The sequence below is a fragment of the Megalobrama amblycephala genome, linkage group LG5 (assembly GCF_018812025.1).
Source record: "Megalobrama amblycephala isolate DHTTF-2021 linkage group LG5, ASM1881202v1, whole genome shotgun sequence".
NCBI lineage: Eukaryota > Metazoa > Chordata > Actinopteri > Cypriniformes > Xenocyprididae > Megalobrama > Megalobrama amblycephala.
Genome location: NC_063048.1, coordinates 7,095,902 through 7,115,578, shown reverse-complemented (window position 1 = coordinate 7,115,578; position 19,677 = coordinate 7,095,902). Strand labels below are relative to the sequence as shown.

At 37.6% G+C, this 19,677-nt stretch overlaps 1 long non-coding RNA gene across 1 annotated transcript; it reads left to right on the top strand.

Moving 5' to 3' along the window:
• The first annotated feature begins 3,418 nt into the window (after window positions 1–3,418).
• On the top strand, window positions 3,419–4,153 carry LOC125268194. The gene is made up of 2 exons (XR_007184824.1): window positions 3,419–3,633; window positions 3,805–4,153. It is a non-coding gene; the product is annotated as an uncharacterized LOC125268194 (long non-coding RNA).
• The last annotated feature ends 15,524 nt before the right edge of the window (window positions 4,154–19,677 follow it).

The following is a 19,677-nucleotide window of genomic DNA, read 5'->3' as shown; positions in this document are numbered from 1 at the left end:
GCCCTCCTCCCGCAGCTCATCAGTCGAATCAGGGAGGAGAAATGTTCAGTTCTTCTGGTGGCACCATGATGGCAGAACCAGTCTTGGTTCCCAGAATGAATCCAGTTGCTATCAGAATCCCCAAGGCCCATACCACTGAGGAGAGACCTCCTCTCCCAAGCGGGGGGTTGTGGGGGGGCACTTTTGTGGGACCTGCATGTTGGCCCCTCGACAGGAGCCATCAGGCTTCCTCCAGGGGATCATGAGAGCCATCTCAGAGGCAAGGGACGCTTTACTAATGGTCTATTTTCTCCAGCTGGTACTTAGCTCTGAAATTAGACCCTACTAAATGCGAGATTCTGTCTGTTATTAAGTTTCTGCAGGAACTGCTGGATGGCAGGCATGCCCCCTCCACGCTCAAAGTATATGTGGCAGCTATCATGGCAAACCATGCCCCAATGTCTGGCCAATCGATTAGGAAACACAACCTGGTCGTCAAGTTTCTCAGAGGGGCTAGAAGGTTGAATCCTCCCCGCCCTTGCTCGGTTCCATCATGGGTCCTTAAGGCTAGAACACACCAAGTTGACGCCGACGAACTAGTGGCGACAAAAGCAGACTGTGGGGTTGGCTCACGTCGGCAGCGTCTGTGTCCAAAGTTGGCCTGACACACCAAACCAACGCTAGACAGCCGACGGCCAAGTAGCACGTCAGTTCTGCGCCTGCATGAGATGAAATGCCTTTCCGAACCAGCAGGTGGCAGTAGCTATACAGCCAATCAGAATGATCGGATGGCCCGATGGACCAACAAGCTCCGACGCCGATTCAACATTTTGAATTGGCCGAAAAAAGCCGACGAGGACCAACTTCAGCCGATGGCTGACGAACAAAAATTGATACGGTGTATTCCTGCCTTTAGGGCACTTCGGAGCCCTCCTTTTGAGCCACTCAAGACCTTCGGTCCCTCTCGCTTAAGACTGCCCTTTTACTGCCTCTAGTGTCAGTGAAGCGAGTTTGCGATCTGCAGGCTCTATCTGTGGAACCATCCTGCCTTGAGTTTGGTCTTAACGACAGTAAAGTGGTCCGAGAAAAGGTTACGAGCCAAAAGTGCTTTCTACCCAGTTCAGAATGCAGGTGATATCACCCCCAGGCATTTGGCTTGCAGAGCGGCTTTACATTCGGCGCTTGTAGCATGGGGCTGTTGGATTAAGTTCCCCATAAACGCCAGCAAAACTGACACAATGTGAGTGAGCCGTATCAAAAGAGAACATTTATGGTTACTCATGTAACCCTAGTTCCCTGAGATAACGAGAACGAGCATTGCGTAGCTTGCCATGCTACTACGCTGCACAGCGAGTCATGTTAGTGGCTCCTCAGTTGAAAGATTCTGTCTATACGGCATTTCTGCATGTATATAGGCAGGCAACTCCACTCTTTTTGGCGGGCTTAAATGCCATTTGTCTGTGCAGGTGCACAGACGTGAACCAATCAGGCTTCAAGGTTCGGAGAATAACAGAATTTTCATTATCTCAGGGAACCGGGATTACGTGAGTAACCATAAACATTATTTTTACTGCCATTATTCATATACCCCAATCCACAGCACAAATGATGAACTCACATACAGTAAGTGTGTTACTGGTCAAAGTTTTAATCAAATGCAAAACACATTCAACTTACGTCAAACTAATACAACTCAGTTTTATCAGCATCACAAATATAAGATGTTTACTGATATATTTCGGAATCTGTGCATGACAACGTCATCCATGTATGTCACAAGCAAAGCACATGTGCACTTTGATCAGAGTGGAATAGATGAGATTACAGTGTTTACATGATTTTTTATTGCGATTAAGATCATACATCGATTTCGCTTAAAGTATATCAGTGCCAGAGGTGTAAAGTCCAGGGGTCAGAAAGTAAGTCCTGCCATATGTTTATTCCACCCAGTATGTTTTGTCATGCTCTTCTGTTATAAAGAAGGTTGCTAAGTTTCTTGTCCTTAGTTTTCTGCTTTAGTTTGACGTGTCTTATTAGCTTGAGCATAAATAGCCCAATGTTGTTCTAGGTCCTTTTTTATATGTTATTTGACACTCCATTTTTTTTTTTTTGGATTTATGGGTTTTCTCCATGAGTCTTTTTTTCCACTTTCATTACACTTGTTTTTGAATTATTTCATGGACATTTTATTGCAACACTTTTATTCAACAAAGCCACACTGTGTTCAGTCTTTGCTTGTCTGAGATTCGCCTGCTTCACAGAACGTCTGACCTAAATCTGAACCCAGTGGCTGTATTAATCAGCTTTTGGCAGAGCTCCGTGGGTGTGTCTGATTACAGTTGAAAGTTTCGCACCTTGGTGAAAAAGGATAGGCCATATGAATGGGATGCAAGAACAGTGTTTCCCAACCCTGTTCCTGGAGGCACCCCAACACTAGTCAAGTCAAGTCACCTTTATTTATATAACATTTTATATAATACAGATTGTTTCAAAGCAGCTTTACAGTGATAACATGAAAAATGTGCATTTCAGCTGAAGTCAGTTCAGTGTTGATTCAGTTCCATTGTACAGATCATCAATTATTAAATTAGTTCAGTTCATCTATGGGTTCTTTCACACTTGCCTCATTTAGTTCTGTTTGTTATCCCCTTTGGTGCGGTTCAATTGGGCAGGTGTGAAAGCAGCAATCACACTCGGGTGTGCACCAAACAAGCGTACCGAGACCTCCTTGAAGAGGTGGTCTCCTCTGGTGAACGAATGAACATACATGGTGTCATTATGATTCAGGCTGCATCACAAATCAGAATTCAACACTATAAACTCACTTACCTGCAGCCTTCTGAAGACCTTGCTCAGGTGTTTTTGATTATGGTTGATGCTAAACTCTCCTTGGGTCCTTGGTGTGCTCTTGTTATGTTTGTCACTTAATTTTCTGTGGATATTTGTGTTTTCTTGGTGAGTCTTTGTTTCCAATTTCACTGAGTCGTTTATGGTCAGTTACACGTCTTTGAATTGTTTCATGGATTTTTTAACTAGGATCTTAGAACAGTGTTTTCCTACCCTTTTCCTGAAGGCAACTCTTCCTAATCAAACACCTGAATCAACTAATCAGCTCATTAGTAGATGGTCCTCTTGATTTGAAATGAATGGGTCAGATAAGGGAGACATCCAAAACGTGTACTGTTGTGGTGTGTCCAGGAACAGGGTTGGGAAACACTGCAAAAAAATGTGTGCTGGAGGGGTGAAGGCAGGGGTAGGCAAGTTCGGTCCTAGAGAGCCGCTGTCCTGCAAAGTTTAGCTCCAACCCTGAAAAAAACCCTTCAGCTGCCTATAGCCTTAGTAATCCTGAAGAGCTTGATTAGCTTGTTCAGGTGTGTTTGATTAAGGTTGGAGCTAAACTCAGCAGGACAGCGGCTCTCTAGGACCGAACTTGCCTACCCCTGGGTGAAGGAGTTGTCACTGAAGGGGTGAATTCTCATCCAAAATGTTCAGTGGTGTGGACCAGGGTTGGGAACCTCTGGTCTAGTGAGCTCTGCTGGTCTCTTTTTGTGGAGTTCAGGTCTTCATCTGAAGAATCCTGTATCCTGTAGATAGAAGAGTCTATCTGTCTTTCGTATAAAAGTAAAAGATGGAGGAGGAAGCTGGACTCAGCGTGTGAGTGTGCATGTATGTCTATCTTGCAATCCAGGCTCATTGGAAATATGTGTATGTTTTTGCAAAATTATTTTGCTTCTTGCATGATTCGCACACTAAAAACGAAACCATGAAATTTTAACTAGCTTCTACAGGTCTTTGAGCTCTTTTATTGTGACTTTTGCTTCACAGGACTCAAACCCAAGTGCAATACATCGGAAGTGCAACGCTGTACCAGATGAGCTGCTGTCAAGCAAGTTTACCACATCAGAAAAGACATAGACCTACATATGCAGCTAGTTATGTGATGCCAGCATCAAATTTGTTAGTTTACAAATCATGCACTATTTTGAGCTCACACTATTAGTATATACAACATAGTATTGGACCAGCAATCACATGAAAGTATATCCTTATTAATCGATAATCTTTAGAGTTCATTTCAACTGGAAACTGCAGTGAATTGGATGTATTTGTATGTTTGTGGAGTTTTTCAAGAATAAAGGTAGAGGCACATTTTTCCAATGAGCCTACTGAATGCTACTGTTGTGTCTGTATCTATCTCTCCAGGCCATATTCCCCTGAGTGTCTTGACAACCCATGTTCTTGAGTCTGATCTTGTTTATTTTAATCTGCTTCCCAAGTCTCCACTCATGTGTCTGTGTCTTCAATCCCAATCCAAGTGTCTGTATCCTCAGAACGTGACCTAACTGTGACAGCATGTCTCAATCATCTCAAATTTTGTGGTTTCTTTTCTTGTGCCTGGTTTTATCCCTAATCCTGTGTGTCTCTCTGTCTTTGTCCTCAATATTTCTGTCTAATGGGTTTAAGCTCCAGCTTCTCCAGCTACATCAGCTACATAAATTAAGCAACTAACCATTCAGAAACGTTGTGTTGCATTCTACATGTTGTCACTTCATGAGTCTCTCTGTCATTGTCCGACTCTGGTTTGAACATAAAAGGCTGAACAGTTTCTGACATTTTCAGTAAGTCTTCGTGAAGTAATCGGTGCTGCTAACACTCTCTGCGTTGCATTCGGAAGGGCTCATCCCTATGCCCTAATCCAGGGGTAGGCAAGTTCAGTCCTAGAGAGCCGCTGTCCTGCAGAGTTTAGCTCCAACCCTAAAAAAAACCTTCAGCTGCCTATAGCCTTAGTAATCCTGAAGAGCTTGATTAGCTTGTTCAGGTGTGTTTGATTAAGGTTGGAGCTAAACTCAGCAGGACAGCGGCTCTCTAGGACCGAACTTTCCTACCCCTGCCCTAATCCCTTCAAAGGGTTTACCCTCCGGAGTGAGAGCTTCAAAGGGATGAAGGGTGTAGGGGTCAAAAAAACTATTTTTTGGAACGCACTTCTGCGTCATGTTAACGAGACAATCACGGAGGCACCTTCGTCTTTTTCCCCCGGTTTATAAAATAAGCATTAATTTACTGTAGTAACATTATAAGCTACTGCCGGTCTTTTATGTTAAATATATTGTATATTATGTCTCTGTTTTTGAAACATCTAAACTCGTATAAATATTACAGTAGTATAGAAAAATACCTTCATACATTTATAGGTAAAATCGAACTCCGAGCCTCCTGTACCCATTCTGTGACATCAAACAACTTCCCTGTGCAAAGGATCATGGGGGTCTGAAGTGTCCATCTGTTGTACCCTTTGAAATCCTTCATTCCGAAAGGCCCTTTGAAGTGACCAGTTTTGAGCACTTCGGTTTGGAACGACCCGGGCGATATATCCCGTTTGGAATGCACTGACTATGTGCTAACACAAACCCCGCCCTCTGCTTAGGAGCAGCAGCTTATTTGCATTTAAAGGGACAGACACAAAAACAGAGCATTTTGCAACCTCAAAAAGTGACAAATTTGCTATAAAAACATGCTATAAAAAATTATCTGTGGGGTATTTTGAGCTAAAACTTCACACGCACTCGTCTCTGGGGACATCAGAGACTTATTTTACATCTTGTAAAAAATGGCATTATATCATACCTTTAATATAGCTTTTAATATCCAGAAAGATATTTTAAACCTCTTTTGCTCCCCTTGGTGCCCGCCTTGGTCACATTCCTCAATACTGCATCTTAATGATGTTTTTTGTAGTGATTTGTGTTACAAATTATTTTCTAACATTTTATTCATTTTTTTTTTCAAGAAAATGTATTTGGAAAAATATGCTCATTAAAGGTTATGGTGATAATAATACTCTATTCATCAAGCTGTTCTGAACATGATTTAAAAGTGTCAGAATCATGTAGCCTTGGTGAGCATAAGAGATATCTTTCAAAACCATTTAAAAAAAAAAAAATAATAATCATAACTATTCCAAACTTTCGACCGGTGGTGTACTGTATGTGTTTGTTTGGAAATAAAAACTCCATTTCGTATAGAAAAAATGAAATACAAAGGTAAAGGTTGTTGTTTACTAGTTAGTAGTTGTCATTTAGTGTGTTGAGTGTGTTTAAACAACACATGGTACAAAGTATACAAGTACTCAAAAAATCCTATAAAGAAACCACAGCTCCGTGTGCTCAAGCTCAGGGAATTGTCTGCAGAGGAAACACTGTTGAATGCAGGTAATTTCACAAGATTTGGATGTAATTGTTTTTCCATAATTCAGCGCTGTGAAATGGCCTGTGGGCTGAGTCGTGGTGGATACGCTCCAAGAAAAGCTAGAGCTGTTGTCAGACAAAAGATCTGGTTATTAATCACAGTGAAGTCTTTAAATCTAACTTGGCCAATGCCACACTCAGTAATGATATTGTTTGAATGTCACTGAGGTATTATGTCCATAGTCAGCTAAAATACTGCTGAAATAACGATGAACTCAGCAGCATTATCGATTCCACCAAACAACCTCCAGCTCATGAAAAGCTGGAAAGGAATCCCTGCACAACCTCCCACTCTCATGACTTGGTGGTGTTCTCCCATGATGCACTCTGGAAGAGAAATCACCATAACATTTGTTTGTGGCTTTCTGGAAACGTCAGTTTGGAGACTTCACCGCACTTCTTAATGGAATTTGCAACAATTATAATAGTATTTTTTATTATAAACAGTAACGTTTTGAAAGTATTTATGAATAATAATGCTGAAAGTGATTTGCATCAACTGCTATGAAATGTCAGTCAAAAAAAGCAAAACATTTCATACTCGGGGATATTGGGAATGTGAGATTTACGAGGTAGCTTTAAAGTTCAGAGCCATTTGGTCTAAAATTGTTCTCATTTCTTGTCTGCAGAAATTCCAAATAGATAAATCATAATGATTTTTGCTATGAATGTTCTCCTTTCTGCCTCTGTCAAAGCTGTTTGTGAGAGCACAGTCCAATCTCATGCTTTATATCGCAATTCTGAATGGAAATGGAGATGATATTCTATCATAGATTTTCATCCGGTGCTATGTCCTCTCTTGTCTGCGTGCCAAAGTGGTAGGAAAGTTCCTTAAAGTATCCAAAAGCAACAAGAGCAGACGAGCTTTCCAGGTGATTCTGTGTTTAGCGGAAACAGCGGCGCTCAGGATCATGGCAACTTGAGCAAATACAGTGCTTGAGAGCCAAAGTGTCTGGGGTCGCCCATTACTCACAGAACACTTTTCAAGAGACAACCGATATATATTTGTGTGAAAACAGAACAAAGGGAAAGCTTGCCTGGGCAGACGTTGTTTACGCAAAAGCTGTCATTTTAGATTTATCCATACATGATTACGTCTGCTACTTCAGTACGTATATCATCATATGCTGTTATTACTGTTGTTTCTGACTGTCAGTCAGTTTAATATTAGAATAATAAACTGCTGTATAATGACTTATGATCAGCTACAGATGTTGTTTTAAAATGGCTGAGGTATTATCTCAATTCTTTGTTTTTATGTGGGCTTGGCATTGTGTTTTTCTAGGTATTTTTCCAGGTTATGAGTAAAAACATTATAAGTAACAAATTTATTTGTGTGTCATTGTTGTAGTAGGTAACTAAAAGATGCAAAGCACAAACTTAATTTCATTTTAGAGTAGATCAGGTGCATTCAAAGTAGTTTTGCCACTGTGTGACTAAAGGCTACTGTGCTTTTTTTAATGATCAGTTGTATTACATGCGATTCAGATTCATTTTAGTACATTAATTTGTGAAGTATTAATTAGTTTGTGTTCATTTTATAGCAATATAATTAGTAAATGGCCAAATAATTAGTAAAATACCGTGGCTCATTTTTGAGCATTTTCTAATTATATTATTTGTGTAATATGCTCAAGTTCAGCACTGTCTCTCTAACTGGGATCCTTGTTTTGTCTCATTTCAGTACTGCCAGATATAAATTGGTACAACTTTGTTTATTTAATTAACATTTCAGTGATACATTTTTGATAGCGTCTCTGAACTGAATCACTTTAATCTTGCTTGTGATGTAACCGTCAATTGCTCTGGCATAAAGAGAAAGTCAACCTGCTTTGATCAAATAATCAATTATTTGTTTATGTAGTGTATTCATCCATGATGTCTTTCACAAAACTGTTTGTTTCTGGAGTAATGATGCCAAAAATTCAGCATATATTACATTTTAAAAGGTATTCAAATAGAAAACAGTTATTTAAAATTATGATAATATTTCACAATATTACTCAATATTTCACAATATTTTTACCACATTTTTGTTCAAATGAACAAGATTTTGAGCAGTGTTGGGGAAAGTTACTTTTAAAAGTAATGCATTACAATATTGCATTACTCCCTAATTGCATTACTTAGTTACAACCTTACTTTTGTGTTATGCTACTTTTGCATTTCTTTTTCTCATCTGGGCTGGGTTTGCTTGCTTTGTTTTTAATAACAAAAAATGTTCTATTTTTAGCAAATGTTAAGGCCCTTTCACACCAAAAGTGAAATGAATAAGTTTAAGGCTGAAGGAAATGCAAATTCACACCTGTACTGTAGATGGCACTGCTCAAACAAACATTTCAGATGTGCTGCAGAAGAAAAGGATGCAGGAGAAGAAAGTTCAACACTCTTATGTCAACAACAACAACAACAAAAATAATAATAAATAAATAAATAAAATAAACACAGATATGATGTTTAAATAAAGTAGAAGGTCAGCAGCAAAGACATTGTTTAATAAAGTGAGATTAAATACATAAAGTATTTGTAATTTAACATTTAATTATTGTAGGTTTGCATAATTTTCTGAGTTTGAATTTCACTCTTTTTACTATGGAAGCCCTGAACCGCATGGTGGGGAAAAAAAGAAAAAGAAAACTTATGGTGGGGACTGGGGAGGAAAAAAAGAAAAGAAAACTAATCTCAACATAAGTCGTTATTTCGAGATATTAAGTCATTATTTCGAGATATTAAGTTGTTATTTTGAGATATTAAGTCGTTTTTACATCATAAGTCGCTATTTCGAGATATGTCAAAATAACGACTTATCTAGAAATAGCAACTTATGTCGAAATAACGACTTAAGTCATTGTTACGAAGTTGTTATTTCGAGATATTAAGTCGTTATTTCGACATAAGTCGTTCGACATAAATCGCTATTTCGAGATATTAAGTTGTTATTGTGACATAATATCTCGTTATTTCAACACAAGTCGTTATTTTGACATAACTCGTTATTGTATATCAAGTTTAATGAAAATATGCGTACAGTTCAACACCTGTAGTTCTGCATTAGCGTGTTGGCTCGCAGTTCAAGCTTTTACTGCGATCGCCACGGTTTCAAATCCACCTTTTGCCGAGCTCGCTCTTCTCTATTTTCCCATCACATATCACATCAGAAAGTCATTTATTTTCAAAAAGTGGAAATAACTTGCCTAACGAGTGTTTAGTAATATTCAAAGTATTTATGGGGTAGGGTTAGGGGAAAGTGTTGGGTGGGTTTTTATTTTCCCAATAACTATATAAAAAAAATATAAAACTATATAGCTATGTATTTGTTAAATAAGTTAAAGCTGCAGTCCGCAGCTTTTTTTGGTTAAAAATGATCCAAAATCAACTTTTGAACAAGTACATAACCAGCCAGCCAGTCATTACGTCACGTCCATAAACAAAGGAAGGAGTCCCGTCGAGAGGCTAGTCAGTTATATCATGTGAGGAAGCTGCCGGTAGCGGCACATTTATAGCCTGTTCTCACAGCAGCTGAAATAATTACACTTATCATTTTGATGGCGGATTGTAATCCAGAAAGGTCCAAAATGACAATCATCAGTGACAACTGGAGATTCAGCCGTAGACAAAAAGCAAAAGACTTCGGACTGTGGAGTGGATACAGAAATTGAAATCTACAGGTAACGCTAATACACACTAAATACACAGTCACGCAGTGCTGATGTTGTTAACATTAACAATTTGAGAATAATATAACAGTAATAATAATGTGCACGGTTTGGCGTGATCTGAGCTAAGCGATCGTTAGATTTAATCATCATTGGCAGCGCGATTTATTGTAGGCCTAATGCTTTTTTCCTCAGTTGGTCAGAACAAAAGTGGCAGACATGTTACTTACTTGTTCAGATGATATTTTCCAGTGAAAATTCTTATATTGGTCATACTTTCAAGACGTAGAATCTGTGATTCTGAAGTTCAGTATCCACACCGATGCGGTGACTGACAGCAAACATTAGATTCATCCACGCTGACGAGCTGTGCCGAGGCACATCGCACGTACAGATAACTGTTCCGCATATGACTGCATGTTTCAAACAGAGATGGCGACAAAGAGGAAAAACTGCGGACAGCAGCTTTAATTATTAGGCCACGTATTAGAATTATGGATTAGTAGAAAAGTATGAATTAGTAGAATATCCAGAGTTATGAAAACTAAATAGGATAAACGTCTATAGGGTATTTATGACAACCTTTTACGGTCAACACAACAATGCGTTCTTTAATTGATTCCGTCTTATTTTGCCCTCTAGTGTCTAATATCGAAAGAGAAAATGCTGCTATCGTCACTTAGTGTAAATAGAATGTATCGCTATTTTCACTTAGTGTAAATAACATCTACAGCTATTTGCACTGTAAATGATTATATTTATTAAAATTATTAAATGGATGCTGCCTTATTGGGAGAATAAAACCCAACACTTTCCCCTAACCCTACCCAATAAATACTTTTAATATTATTAAACACTCGTTAGGCAGGTTATTTCCACTTTTAGAACATTATTTTCATTTTTATTGAAAATACATGACTTTCTGATGTGATATGTGATGGGAAAATAGAGAAGAACGAGCTCGGCAAAGGGCGGATTCAAAAGCTGGGACTGCAAGCCGACACGCTACTGTTGTGCCACTACAGACGTTGAACTGTGGGCATATTTTATTAAACTTGATATACAATAATGAGTTATTATGTCGAAATAATGACTTAATATTTCGAAATGATGACTTATGTTGAAATAACGACTTAAAGGTCCCATTTTTCGTGGTTTTTTGAAGCTTTGATTGTGTTTATAGTGTGCAATATAACATGTGTTCATGTTTCGCGTGTAAAAAAACACAGTATTTTTCACATAATTTACTTATCTGTATACCGCTGTTTCCACTGTCATAAAAACGGGCTGATGACTTCCTTGTTCTATGAAGTCCCTCCTTCAGAAATACGTAACGAGTTCTGATTGTGCCAGCGGTTCCTGTGTTGTGATTCGACAGCAGCTTAGCGCACCCAGAGCCATAGAGATGGCTCTGAGCGCACCTTGCCCGGAAAGGTCACGCCTCTTACCATAACGTGTGCTGCACATAGTTTTACATGTGGATTATAATTTTCGGGAACCGAGTTAAACATAAATTGTAACCATTGATCTCTAAGTACAGCGTCCCTGGGAAGGCCAAACAAAGGTGATTGGACTGTGGGATGAAAATATGACATGGCGACAAACACACTCTACAAACGCAACTCTTGCTCTTCTCTGTGGGAGCGCAACCAGACCACGCCCCCTTTTTTTGTGTATTCCTGTGGGCGGAGGTTAGTCAAATTACTGTTTTAGTGACGTCATTAAAGAAGGAAGTAGAGGGATGTAGTCTAAACTGGCCGTTCGATGTAGGCGACTTCTGTTAAATAAAATATCTCGCTTGGCATTGAACTTTGAGCTTTAGAATTTTACAGATTTTATTTATACTCTAACAACAACATTACACACTAACTAAAGTTTGAAACATGGGATCATGAAGAACGGGACTTTTAATATCTCAAAATAGCGAATTATGATGAAATAACGAGATAAGTTTTTCCTCCACACCATAAGTTTTCTTTTCTTTTTTTCCACCAAGCGGTTCAGGGCTTCCGTATTTTACTCATTTTGAGGAATACTGAATCTATTTTTGTGCAAGTGAGATGAGTAAATGCCTGCTCACATTTATTCTAGAACTACAATAACCATCATGTTCACACAGCGTACACAACGCCTCTGCTCCTTACACGATTATCTCAACATGGAAACAGGAGAGTTGGCCCTGTCCCACTGAAACCCTAAGCCCGTGCGATCTTTCTCCGAGACCACACTTTCATGACATAACGGCGCTTTGACTTTCTGGTAGAAGTCGGGTAACATATCGCCCATAAAATTGACAAACCTAAATTGACAAATGGTACACCCTATGGTCTCATGGACTTCACAATCACGAACACACAACAGCCATTGTAAGTGCACATGAAGTGTGCCATTTGGGACAGAGAAAAACAAAGTAACTTGCATTACTTCTTTGAAAAAGTAACTCATATATTTAGTTGTAAATTTAAATGCATTACTTTACTAATTACTTTTAAAAAGTAATCTGATTACATATAATTCGCACTACTTGTAATGCGTTACCCCCAACACTCAAGTCAAGTCAAGTCAAGTCAAATTTATTTATATAGCGCTTTTACAATTGGTAATTGTTTCAAAGTAGCTTTACATATTAGAAGCACAGAAAAAAGGGAAGTGGTTAAAAATAAGCTGTACAAACAAGCGTGGTAATATGTAACATATACAAGATGGTGCTACATTAAGCCAATGTCGGCTGACTCCCAGGGGTGGAAAAAAACCCCTAGGAGAAAAACCCAGCGTGCTAACACTGGGAAAAAAGTCCTAGGAGGGAAAAAACCCCTTGGAAGATATATATAATATATGTAAATGGATATGGAGATCAAAATCTGAATTATACATTTTTATTATAGAGATTAAAAATAGATTATATATAAATATATGTAAGCGGATACGGGGATTAAAAATCTGAATTATAGATGCAGCCAGAACTGGATCTGTAGGCCTCATTACGAGCATAAGAGACAAAAACACATACAAAAAAATCTTTATTATTCCAAACTTTTGACTAGTAATGTAACTAAAGATTACATTTAAAACAACACATTCTGTAGCTACATTCACATCTTTTGCCACTTTTACTTTAATCTTCAAAACTGAGAAACAAAACAGTAAAGCTTTCATTGTTGAAGCAGATGGATAACTCCATAACGGCAGCATTTTTAGGATTTTTATCTTTTGGCTCACACTGTGGGAGGGATTCTTCCATGCATTCCATACTGTTGGAGGAGAAAGAACAGAACAGAGGAGTGAAATAAAAGCCCATGTTACAGTGAAATTTTACTTCTCGGAACTTAAAGACAGGAAACACGCTATTCTTTCCAGCTTTGAGCATTACAACAGCACTCCTCAAGTCATGGTAAATCTAGGCACATAAAATGCATGTTTAGCTGATGTTTGCTTGCGTGCTCTGTGATCAGTGGAATATTTAGAGAAAACCCTTGTAATTGTATTATTTTCCTCTCTCTTCCAATCTAAACTGTAAACTGAAGTCAGCTATGGTTTATTGTTATTTTTCTCCTGCCTGATAGAAGAAATAAAATCTGTGTCTCCAAGATTGGAGTCATGATGCAGAACATATGACAAAACAAAACAAACACAAAACAAAACAACCAACTATAGGTATTATTCAATAATGATGCGTACACACGGATTTGTGTGTACAACCCATATGTGAACGTTTTCACACAGAAATCATGATCCAAAAACAAGCTTGCATATAATTTTCAGATAACACTTTCTATGAAACCTGTATTTATAGTGCATTATAATGTGTACTTCCAGCTAACAGGGAACATTCTCAGAATTTTGGCATTCTGACAAGGTTCTCTCAAGAACAAACATTCTCCCACTAACGTTAACAAAGTGTTCATTCAAAGTTATCTGGTCTTTAATAATCTTCTTAAAACATTAGTACAGAAATATTACAATAAAAAAAATAAAACATTGATCATGGAACATTTTCTTTCTAAAACATTTTATTGGACGTTTATATGGAACTATTTGTTTCAAAATGTTTAGAGAACTTTCGAAAGTAACATTCCTATAATGTTAAAATAGAATGTTCCCTTAACGTTTGTATAACCGAGAAAATAAAACATAATAATGGGAACATTAGCAAAACATTCTAAGCTCATATTTTGTTAACTGTGTTCTTATGGCATAATAATGCATGCATAATGTGATATACTTTATAAACACATTTAATGTTATATCAACCCATGAATAAATGTCACTACATTTACAAACCCGATTCCAAAAAAGTTGGGACGCTGTATAAATTGTGAATAAAAACAGAATGCAATGATGTGGAAGTTTCAAATTTCAATATTTTATTCAGAATACACCATAGATGACATATCAAATGTTTAAACTGAGAAAATGTATCATTTTAAGGGAAAAATAAGTTGATTTTAAATTTCATGGCATCAACACATCTCAAAAAAGTTGGGACAAGACCATGTTTACCACTGTGTGGCATCCCCTCTTCTTTTTATAACAGTCTGCAAATGTCTGGGGACTGAGGAGACAAGTTGCTCAAGTTTAGGAATAGGAATGTTGTCCCATTCTTGTCTAATACAGGCTTCTAGTTGCTCAACTGTCTTGGGTCTTCTTTGTCACATCTTCCTCTTTATGATGCGCCAAATGTTTTCTATGGGTGAAAGATCTGGACTGCAGGCTGGTCATTTCAGTACCCGGATCCTTCTTCTACGCAGCCATGATGTTGTAATTGATGCAGTATGTGGTCTGGCATTGTCATGTTGGAAAATGCAAGGTCTTCCCTGAAAGAGACGACGTCTGGATGGGAGCATATGTTGTTCTAGAACTTGGATATACCTTTCAGCATTGATGGTGCCTTTCCAGATGTGTAAGCTGCCCATGCCACACACACTCATGCAACCCCATACCATCAGAGATGCAGGCTTCTGAACTGAGCGCTGATAACAACTTGGGTTGTCCTTGTCCTCTTTAGTCCGGATGACATGGCGTCCCAGTTTTCCAAAAAGAACTTCAAATTTTGATTTGTCTGACCACTTTGCCACAGTCCATTTTAAATGAGCCTTGGCCCAGAGAAAACGCCTGCGATTCTGGATCATGTTTAGATATGGCTTCTTTTTTGACCTATAGAGTTTTAGCCGGCAACGGTGAATGGCACGGTGGATTGTGTTCACCGACAATGTTTTCTGGAAGTATTCCTGAGCCCATGTTGTGATTTCCATTACAGTAACATTCCTGTATGTGATGCAGTGCCGTCTAAGGGCCCGAAGATCACGGGCATCCAGTATGGTTTTCCGGCCTTGACCCTTACGCACAGATATTGTTCCAGATTCTCTGAATCTTTGGATGATATTATGCACTGTAGATGATGATAACTTCAAACTCTTTGCAATTTTTCTCTGAGAAACTCCTTTCTGATATTGCTCCACTATTTTTCGCCGCACCATTGGGGGAAATTGGTGATCCTCTGCCCATCTTGACTTCTGAGAGACACTGCCACTCTGAGAGTCTCTTTTTATACCCAATCATGTTGCCAATTGACCTAATAAGTTGAAAATTGGTCCTTCAGCTGTTCCTTATATGTACATTTAACTTTCCGGCCTCTTATTGCTACCTGTCCCAACTTTTTTGGAATGTGTAGCTCTCATGAAATCCAAAATGAGCCAATATTTGGCATGACATTTCAAAATGTCTCACTTTCAACATTTGATATGTTATCTATATCATATTGTGAATAAAATATAAGTTTATGAGATTTGTAAATTATTGCATTCCTTTTTTTATTCACAATTTGTACAGTGTCCCAAATTAGTTGGAATCGGGTTTGTATAATATATTACAATACTTACCTATTTGTGGTTAAATTGTTTAAAAGTATGATGATTTAGAACACTTTTTTTAATTTCTCAAGTTATAATGGATTATAGTGCCCATAGTAATATATTATAAGCAGGGCTTGACATTAACTTTTTTGCTCACCAGCCACTGGCTAGTGGTTTTCCAAAGTTACTAGCCACTCAGCATTTTCACTGGCCACAATTTTGACATCGATTGACAAAACTACCATATAGATATTTTTAATATTATCTCAGGTTTATTAGGCTGCTGTCACTTTAAGACCTGACGTACGCATCCATTATACTGTTACACATGTTTTCTTTCTCAACTTTATGTGACTTTATGTGCGTGCAATTTGAGCACAAAATCTGCGGGACTGAGTAAAATCATGCACAATACACGCAATTCCATGGCGAAATTCAAGCCCTGTAACACCAACAATATGAGTGAGCAGAGGCAGTTTTATGTGTCAACTCACTGTCGGAGAGATCCTGAGAGAGTGAGAAAGCGCAGCTGGTATCGTGTATCTATTCTGTGGAAAATGAGTATTGGAAGCGTTTCAGGTATTTCAGTATCGATATGTATAAAAAAAAAAAAACGACATTTGTGACAATATTACATTGCACTTAGTTTATTCTTTTAGATGCCTTTTTAAAAGACTACAGCTGAAAAATTTATATATTATGTATAAATTTCAACCCACCAGAGTGACTAGTAGGAGTGACCTGCATTTGGTTTATAAGTATCATGTCTTGACATTGTTTAAGATCTGCACAGTATTTTATCTTATGAGTGATTGTTCATATCTTATGAGTGGTGTTTCCAATTTGAGATAGTTTAAGCTCACTGGCAACCTTTTTACATATCAAACAATGCAGTATGGTTTTGTTGATACTAAGAAATGTTCAAAGCAAATGTGTCATGTAACCCATTCATAATATCTGTTTAACCCTCTGGTGCTCTTTGCGTGGCTGTCAAAAACGACAGATTTTTTAAAAATTATTATTTCAATGAAATGTATGTACTATATTTTAGTTCAATAATGGTTTTTATTTAACCCTCTATTTTACATATATTTAAAGCTAATATAATTTTCCAAAATATATATATATTTTTTTTTATTTGACCCTTTTTTTATCATTTATAACTGACAATATCCTATTAGGGTAAATAATTTTTTGGCAAATTTGGCAATATGCACACATTCAAATGCATTTTCACTATCTGAAAAGCAGTGAAAATGTCTTAGTGCTTCAATAAACATTAAAAAGCTTTATCAACAGTCCATTTCAGCTTGTGCTGCTATATTTCATTTGGAACTCACATGTGAAAATGTCAAAAACTTAACACAAGCAAACATTAACAAAAAAAAAAAAAAACATTAAAACAATCTTTAACATTTTTAAAGATTACTTAAAAATGCTAAGAAAGGAGCATCCCTGATTGTCAGTGTATTGAGGCCAACAGGCAGTGGCATCTTTCCTGACCTCTGGTTGAAGTATGGATCACATCTTGCATAGGATAATGTATCCAAATACCTGACTTCCACAAACTATGACTTATATTCTTCATCTCTGCCATCATTACCACTGCTTCCAGGGCCATCCCAAGCATGGGGCGGGGCCCAGCACAATGGAGCCTTGACAGCATGTGACCGAACATGTGCTCATGTCTCCTTCAGGTCCTTGTTGCCAAAAATGTCAAGCACGTGGCACATAGATTAAATTTTTTTGGCTGAAGGGATGTCATATGATAATACTAAAATATAATTTATTTTTGGTTGAATATTATTATTGTATTTAAAATGTGATTTTCTCTACGTCATTTATAAATGATGAGGCACCATAGAGGGTTAATATTTTGTATTTTTAAGGGATTTTATGGTACTAAATTATATTTATGCAATAGTTATAATCGATTTATTCACTTTTTGAGCATAGACCTGAAAATGACATTTTCAACTTAAACTGTCATAAATCTTGAATGTTTTGGAGCACAGAACTGAAAAAAATGTTTAAAAAAACAGTAAGAGAATTTTATGTTTATTGTTATGAAAAAAAAAATGCACAAAAATGCTATTTTCAATTTTTATATGAAATATATATTTTCCAAAACATGTTTTCTTCTAAACCTGCAAGAAAATCAAAGCCATAAATCTAAATAATCTCACTCATGCAGCCCCACTTAAAGACACTGCCACCACCATGTTTCACTGTAGGCACCATGCATTTTTCTGTGTATTCCTCACCTTTGTGACACCATACAGTTTTGAAGTCATCAGTTCCAAAAACATTTATCTTGGTCTCATCACTCCAGAGTATAGAGTCCCAGTAGTCTTCATTTTTGTCAACATGGGCCCTGGCAAACTCTAGGTGGGCTATTTTGTGTCTGGGCTTTAGGAAAGGCTTCTTTCGTGGACGGCACCCATGCATGCCATTCCTCTGCAATGTAAGTCATATTGTGTCACGGGAAAGAGTCACCTCAGTTTGGCTTTCTACTTCTTTAGATAACTGCAGTGAACTTGCATGCCGATTTTCCTCAACCCTTCTCATCAGAAGACACTCCTGTCGAGGTGCTAACTTCCGTGGACCACCTGGACGTCTCTGTGAGATGGTTGCAGTTTAAATTTTTGTTCCACTTTTGCTACAGTATTCTGACTGATAAGTAAAGCTTTGCTGATCTTCTTGTAGCCTTCACCTTTCTGGTGTAAAAAAATAATTTTCTTTCTCAGGTCTTGTGACATTTCTCTTCCATGTGGTGCCATTGCTGACAGCATGAAATGGGAAGGGGTTTTAACACCCTTTTATAGTCAACTGTCTGCTGGACACCTGTGTAATGAATAATCAGACTCACCTGTGGTTGAATTCTTGTTAAATTAAACATTTGTAGTCTAAAATTTTGCTTTACTCCAGAGACTTTCAGTGGGGTGTACTCATTTTTGCATCACCCTAATTTGAGTAAAACTGAAAATTTTGTTCTCAAAGTTATATTATTAACCTTACTTTCATGTTATAAGTTAAACATATGTTATATAAAACTTAGTCTCTGAGCACTGTAAATAGCTGGCTAATGAGAGGTATTGGCCTAAATAAGATGCTCATTGTGTTTCCACTGGTTTTGAGAATTACACACTTGGTTTTACTCAATGATCTGGCTTACAGGCAAGAAAAGACCCTTAGAGCATGGATCGTTTTAGCATAGGAAACAAGGACAGTTGTAATAATGTAATGCTGTAACTTTTTCAATTGCAATTTATTAATTAAAATATATTATTCTTTCTGATTATGGAAACAAATTGTGCCTTTTATAATTATTGATTTCCCTTCATCAAATTATATTTTTGGGACATGCTACCATTCTAGGTTACTGAGAAAATTAAGCAGAAAATTTCGTCAGTATTTCCCCAAATTGTGACTCTAAGTTAGAAGTCTGAATTGAACATGAAGAGATAAAAAGACAGCACATGTCTTCTATTGAGTTGTCCTGTCCTCGTGATCTGTATGAAAAAACACACACAAGGCAAGCAGTGGAGTCAGATTCACAAAAAAATGACCATTGGAGCTGGTTATTTTAATAATTAATTTTCACTCAGGTCTGACAAATCTTTCACAAAATGAGCTCACTAAATCTGTCAGAGCGACTATGAATCAACATCTCACTCGTTACTTTCAGCGTTGTCTTTCAGTTAAGCTATTTTTATGTACTAAAATCTCATGAAACTTAAATCAGTGTGATTATTGACTGGTTGTTGAGAGGTTGAGAGAGGTTTGAGCCTCATTTGTGAAGGCCATCTCAATTATTTGTGATTATTACTTATTTTTAATAGATCCATTTTGAGAGGACATTAAAAGAATAGTCCTTATCTCTCGATTTGGAGTGATGACTTCACACTTGCTTCACACTTCAGCGCAACACATATTTCCTGTGTA